Genomic DNA, 7,164 nt, shown 5'->3' on the forward strand with positions numbered 1-7,164 from the left:
GTGACTTTGAGGTCAGTCCCACCACATCTTCTAACTTGGCTTTCACTGGTGCAGGCATGGCTTCCACAATGGCAGTTCTGAACAGTGCTGTTATTACTGGGTGATGTTCGGGGTCTCTCTCCAATTCTTGCTTCCACTTCCTTGCTTGTTTCTGGACATAGGTGATTGGGTTTTCTCCGTCTCCTATTGGCTCTCCTTTCAGTGATTTTGGGTCCATTTGGGTCTGATAATATTTTCTCAGCACTTGCCATATCGCTGGTGTGCATTGGTCCAGTGGTCTGGCGTCCATTCTAGGTGAATCAATCGCCTGATGTAGTCCTGCGTCCTGTAAGATCTCATTAGTCCTAGCTCCTCCCACGCATTTAGCCAGCAGGGCCTTAACATCTCCAAGGGCCAAAATCTTGCCCATTGTCTCTTCTTCCAGCGATCTGATCCACTTGCCACCTCCTTCATGTAAATCAGGTAGGTGGGCTATCAGTCTTTCCAGATCCTGCCCCGCCCACGGCACATACTGTCCCTGTTGACCTTTAATTAGGATGGGGCACTGCACAGTTTCTTCCTTCAGTGGGTCCTCCTCTTGTTTGCATGTACTTATCATAGGGCAAAACTTATGATTTTCCATATGCCAGTCTTCTTCTCCCCTATACATGCTTGGTTTCTTTAGTGCCGTTCCCTTAGGTTGTATGGGGTGGCTGGTGGGGCAACTGGCGAGATATCCTCAAGGAGTAGGGTCCCTGTCACACTCTTGACTTCCCTGCGAGGTCTGGCTGGGCTGAGTGAGCGTGACTTGTGCTTTCGGCGGTTCTGATGTCTCTGGTGTTCTTGAGGTACGTGTTGTTCTGAGCCCGTGACATTCTTCAGGGATTCCTGTAAGCGTTTAAAGCTGTGATTGATTTGTTCTTCTGTTGTCCTTATATCTTGTTCCAGCTCATCACATTCTTGTTCGAACAGCTGATTGGTGTCTACTTCCTGGTTCAGTTTTTCCCCAAGACTCTGCAGGGCTTTCGCTGCATAATGGTATGGATTAGACAGGGTGGGGTTCTTGCGTTCAGTAAGGTGTTTCCTATTCAAGCTGCTACCTTGACTTCCATCATGCCTTGATGGCCCCTTGTTTAGTGGAGATGATGCTTCAAACATGTCAGCATCTGCCAATATTTTGTGGTCATAACCTGTATTCCTGTGGTCTTCTCTTTCCTCCTCCTCTCTTTCTTCTTCCTCATCCTGCGTATCTGTGAGGGTTACGTTGCCTTTGATCTTCACAGTGCCCTCCATCAGGGGGAGCTGTTTACCAGTCATATCATAGGGTGTGAGCTAATGCTCTCCTATGCCTTTCTTTCCCGTATTCACTGAGTCCCTCCCACATTTGTTTTTCCCTTGACTTCAAACTTTTTCCTTTAAACCTTTTTCTGACTGTTTATCGTCTCTTTATCTTTTTGCTTTATTTGCAATCCGTCTATTCATGCGCTTAAAATTTTATTCACACACTTCTATCCCTTCTTCAATATCAAAAGTATGTAGAAAGCCCCAATGTTCAGTCTTAATTCTCTTTCAACAGACGCTGGGTTTCTCTATCTGGATCACAGTATTTGCAGTCTGGCGAATGGCCAAATAGTGGACAAAACCAATTCTTTGGAGTGTTCTTTGTTTTTTTGGTAAGCACAGTTTTTCACTTGATTTTTACTTGTTAGTTTTATTTTATCCATTAATTTCTAATACATTTTTATACTTCTTTTTTCTATTTATTCTTTATTCTGGACTTTTTTCTGCTTCTGCTGCTATTTCTCACTAATTGGTTCCACTGTCCTCTGCTTCCCAGCACTATCACTGATTAATGACTAGTTAATGCACCTCTTGGCAGAATGCCCGGGAGAGCCAAAAACTCCCTTCTCTCTATATTTTAGTCTTCTGGTGTATACTTTTACATTCTTTAACTCAATTCTTTTAACTTTTCTTACCTTTTTATGTAAAAAACTTTAGCTAATAATTATTATAAGGATTTTAAATGTTTTTGTTCTTTATCTATACTTTACCTTCCTTACTTTGTGCACATTTTAATACCCCCTATTCTCTTTCACAAAAGACAGACAGACAAACAAACAGGCGGTCAGTGTACTTCCTACACTGCCTGGCGCCTTTTAAACACTTCTTTTACTAGACAGTGTACTCTTACTTCATGAGCGCAATCTCCACGCTATGCACTTCTTGCTTTTTGAGACAAACACACATACAGCAGCTTCTTTGGACCTGGAAATCAGACTCCCTTCTTATCTTTTATCTCTCAGTTGTTTTTTAGGTTCTTTTGCAGTGGGGTTTTATAATTGCAGAGCAATCATCAAGCGTGTCAGCTTCTCAGAGGCAATTCACAAAACAAAATATAAGCAAAAACTGCTTACCTGATTTTTGGCCGGCCTTTGTTTTGTGAATGCCACCGTCAGCGTCAACACCACGATGATCTCCTGACCCCAAGCCTGCTCCTGGCTGGCTCGCCAATTATGTCGTGGCTAATTGCTGGTCTCTGGTCCTGATCAGTAGTTTTTCAGAGTCTAGTAGGAGTTAGTCTTCAGAAAGTTTTCAGAGTCGAAGTTCCAGGTCTCAGAAGAAGAACTTTATTGAGGAATTCAACAAAGTGAGATGGTCAGCTGAATCATCTGATCTTACAGTGGTTGAAACATAGATTTTATACATCTTTCTTATCGCCAGTGTCCAATTAGTGTTTGTACCGTTATCTCTTACACATTGCTCCTCCTTGGTATCACGCCACCATTAAGATCACATGCTCCGAGGCCTTATTTCTATTGGTGGCGGAGTATCACATGTATAGTTTTTAAAAAAATTACATCATATATGTTTTTTAGTACTTTCCTGTACCTTGCACCAACGTCATCTATGCATTACATGGGTTTTTAGGTACTTTTCCAACTCTACATTGCCCTATGGCCTACTTTTGCTCAGCATTACAGCATTCAGACTTGAGCATCAGATAGAGGAGGGGTAACAGAATTCTCCAACACTACCTCTTGATTTTGAGTTTAACTGAGACACATCTGGCTGCCATTTTGGAGTAGCCAAGCCGGGGTAGCGTTGCCGAGGGGTCTAAGGCGCTGGATTTAGGCCCCAGGCTCCAGTCTCTTCGGGGGCGTGGGTTCGAATCCCACCGCTGCCAGCAGAGGTTTTAATGAGGGCCAGACACCTAAAGTGTGCTCTGAAAAGGTGCAAAAGCAGCTGAAAATATGCACCCTCTTGAATCAGAGACAACAATTACTTGCAATTATTATAATGACACTTCCAAAATGAATTTTAATAATATAATAATAATGTATAGCAGGACAGTCGATCGGCAGGACTGAGAGTTTTTGGTGAACTGACTGCTACCTCTTGATTTTGAGTTTAACTGTGACACATCTGGCTGCCATTTTGGAGTATGGCCCAAATGCTTTGATTAGGTAATTCAGTTGTGTTTGATTAGAGATGGAATTGCAATCTGCAGGGAGGGGGGCCTCCAAGAGTGTAACTGCATCCCCCCTCTACTTAGTAGGCCTTTCCACCTGTCGAGGAACTCCTTCAAAGCATGAAGAATTTCAACTGATTTAACTATGGAGAAGTGAGACACTAAAAGAAAAAATTGGCGAAAATGGCCCACGGAAGGCATTCTCATTAATGAGGGCCAGACACCTAAAGTGTCCTCTGAAAAGGTGCAAAAGCAGCTGAAAATATGCACCCTCTTGAATCAGAGACAACAATAACTTGCAGGGAGGGGGGCCTCCAAGAGTGTAAAAAAACAAAAATGAATTTCAAAAAACAAAATTAATTTAAATATAATAATAATGTATAGCACACAGGGGTGCCCAATCCTGCTCTGTGCAGGACAGTCGATCGGCAGGACTGAGAGTTTTTGGTGAACTGACAGCTACCTCTAGCTAGTCCATAAAAATAAAAAGCGTCCATTCAGTCCTTGGGCCGATGGGGCTCGGACGTGGGTTGGCGGACGAGCGCGCCGACCCCCCGAAATTTTTGGGGGGTCGGCCGACGCCGCGGGCCGACCCTCCCCGGGCGCCCGACCCACGCGGGCGGGGTCGGGGTGCCCCGAACCCCTCAGGGGCCCGACGGGAGTGCCCCGAAGCCCGAGGCCACCCTAAGCAGTTCTGCCTTCGTCCTTGGTGGGGCGCCACACGTGCCCCGTCCCACTAACCCACTATTTGTCCGATTGGCCACTAGAGTGACCAGACCCCCCCCCGCCCCCCCCCCCCGTCCCACGAACCCACTATTTGTCCAATAACCCACTATATTTACCAAAAGTCCCGGGACCACCCATCCCCCCCCCTCCCCCCACTCCAGGGCCACGCCCCCATCCCACGAACCCACTATTTGTCCAATAACCCACTATATTTACCAAAAGTCCCGGGACCATCCCCCCATAGCACCCAGTGCCATCCCGTAATTCCACTGTCCAAGAAGCCACTATTTGTCCAATAACCCACTATATTTGAAAAGTACTAACCCCGGCCTTCATGCAATCCCACGAACCCCCCATCCCACGAACCCACTATTTGTCCAATAACCCACTATATTTACCAAAAGTCCCGGGACCACCCATCCCCCCCCCCCTCCCCCCACTCCAGGGCCACGCCCCCATCCCACGAACCCACTATTTGTCCAATAACCCACTATATTTACCAAAAGTCCCGGGACCATCCCCCCATAGCACCCAGTGCCATCCCGTAATTCCACTGTCCAAGAAGCCACTATTTGTCCAATAACCCACTATATTTGAAAAGTACTAACCCCGGCCTTCATGCAATAAGCTGCAATTGGACACAATCCCACCTGCCATCGATTGAATGGGGATATTCAGACAGTTTCTTTGATAGACATTTGAATTAAAGTTCCTGTCATGATGGTAACTATTGTAGAAGATTTTATTATTTAGAAAGCAAGTAATTTTGCTTTATATTTGGACACAATTATTTCTTCTGTCTGTGACTTTGGATTTCCTCTGTGTATGTGAAAGACTTTGAATGGAATGTTGTTTGCTGCAGAAAATTCTATTCTGAGAAGTCACATGGTAAAAGACCTTTACCCAAAACTATCTATAGGGTGTGTTACCTTCTTTGGAAGAAGATGTATGTATATAACTCTGAACCAAAAGATACTCGGGAGCGCACTGGAAGGCCAGAGGGCCAGAGAGCGTTAGAGCGCCGTTCTATGGAACGGGACGGCGTTCGAAAATAAAGTCTAATTATTTCTGGCATCAAAGATCTCTGCGAAGTTATCTTTCAGAAAGATTGAAAACCACAACATTTGGCGACCCCGGCAGGACTTGGGTTGAGGCTGAAGGAACCACGAAAGGCAACACTGGTGACCGACACAGACAACAGTGGCCACTGTAATTTGAGGTGAGCAAATTTTTGCTTTTGAAAAAGTATGTGTTGTCACCAGTGAGCCAGAGTGGTAAGACCCTTTAAAATGCTTCTCCAAGCTTAAAGAACTAAAAAATTGAAAAGAGGATCTTTGATTCTAGAAATAAGTGTCTATTGTTGTTGATGATGTCAAGTAATGTGTTATAGCGCGGCGGAGCTCCCGTTAGTGTTTGCCAGTATTTATATAATCTGATGCAGATTGTATGAATATTGGTAGGATGCTGATGTGCCGCTAAAGGTTTTGTCGTATGTACGTAAGAATTTATGTTTACTGTTAAAGGATAACAGTTATTGTTTGTTCTTGTCAAGAGGGCCTTGAGGATGACAAGTGTACTGGTTAAGGTTAATCAGTTGTTTTTTTATATTTACTGTTAAGGATAATGGTAAATGTTAATGATTAAGGTTAATCATTTTCTGCTCGTTAAGGATAATGAGTATACTGGTAAGGTTATCAGTTTTATCTGTGTTTCTTATTAAGGATAATAGGATAGCATGCGCACAGATAAGTTTAGCTTATGGTTACCGCATTGTTATAGGAATGACAATGGACTGCTCGGGTAAGCTAAATTGAATCGCAGAGGTCTGTGATAGTTTAAAGTTATTCAGTGAAGTATTGTTTGTAAAAACAGTGAGAAACACTGTGAGTAAAATTTAGCTCTATTTGTATGTAGGAGCCTGTCCTGTGTGTCTGCTTGACTGTGCCTGTGGTTAAAAATAGGGGACAAGGAATGTGTGAATGAGCTTGAGAGACAAGTACTTTATAAATGAGTATTAAAAGTAAAGGAAATAGTAAAAGAAAACAATTGTTTCAAGATATTAGTCTCGCAGATTATTGTAGTATAAATAAGTTAAAGTATAAAATATATATTAATAAATGGACTGATATTGTCACGGCTTCCAGTCCCGCTGTCTCTAATAGTAACCGGCAACGAACGCCCTCGCCTGAATACTAATATCTCCAGTACTACAAATCCCATTATGCATCACTCGCACTGATTGCCTGTCACCTGTGTCTAATGATTACCTGCCACCTGTGTCTAATGATTGCCTGTCTGTTACCTATATCAACCATGCCCACGGCTCACTCTGTGCGAAGTATTGTTTCACAGTTGTGTTGCATGTCCGAGCCCTTCCCTGAAAGCTTACCTGACTCTACCCCTTGCAATCCTAGATCTTCGTGTCTGTCAGCAGCCTGCCTATTGACCCTCTGCCTGTCCCTGGACTTCGTTGGTTTGCTGCCCGCCTCTCGATCCCCTGCCTGGCTTACTTCACGTTTCTGCACGCCCCACTACACTGGTTAAAGCTGTCCTGTCTTCTGTTGAGCGACTTTAATAAACGTTGTTGCAAATGGATCTGACTCCGACTTCTGATTCACAACAGAATACTTCGCCTGAAGTAGATCCAGCAACGGTGACTGCACTATCTGCCGCTGTCTCTGCTCAAGGCTCCCAGCTCGCTACTCACCATCATCAGCTTAACCGATTGACTTCTTTAACCGAGGAATTGATACAAGCGGTTCGAAATCTTCAAACTCCAGTCCCTGATCCGACACCTCCCGCTCCTGCACCGGCGCCAGTAGTGCAATCTTCCGCGAGCGCGAGTCCCCGCCTCGCGCTTCCAGAGAAGTACGATGGAGATCCAAGTAAATGTAAAGGTTTTGTTCTCCAGTGTTCCATATATCTCTCTCATCAACCCGCGCTTCACTCCACCGATGCCAGTAAAATCGCCTTTGTGTGCTCCCTGCTAA

General features: G+C 44.5%; 1 non-coding gene across 1 annotated transcript; it reads left to right on the forward strand.

Annotated features, from left to right (window-relative positions):
* Positions 1–3,074: 3,074 nt before the first annotated feature.
* On the forward strand, positions 3,075–3,163 carry trnal-uag (transfer RNA leucine (anticodon UAG)). The gene is given in 2 exon segments: positions 3,075–3,112; positions 3,120–3,163. It is a non-coding gene; the product is annotated as a tRNA-Leu (tRNA).
* The last annotated feature ends 4,001 nt before the right edge of the window (positions 3,164–7,164 follow it).

The sequence above is a fragment of the Siphateles boraxobius genome, unplaced genomic scaffold, assembly GCF_051911475.1.
Source record: "Siphateles boraxobius isolate OS27281-9 unplaced genomic scaffold, OSU_SipBor_1 12, whole genome shotgun sequence".
NCBI lineage: Eukaryota > Metazoa > Chordata > Actinopteri > Cypriniformes > Leuciscidae > Siphateles > Siphateles boraxobius.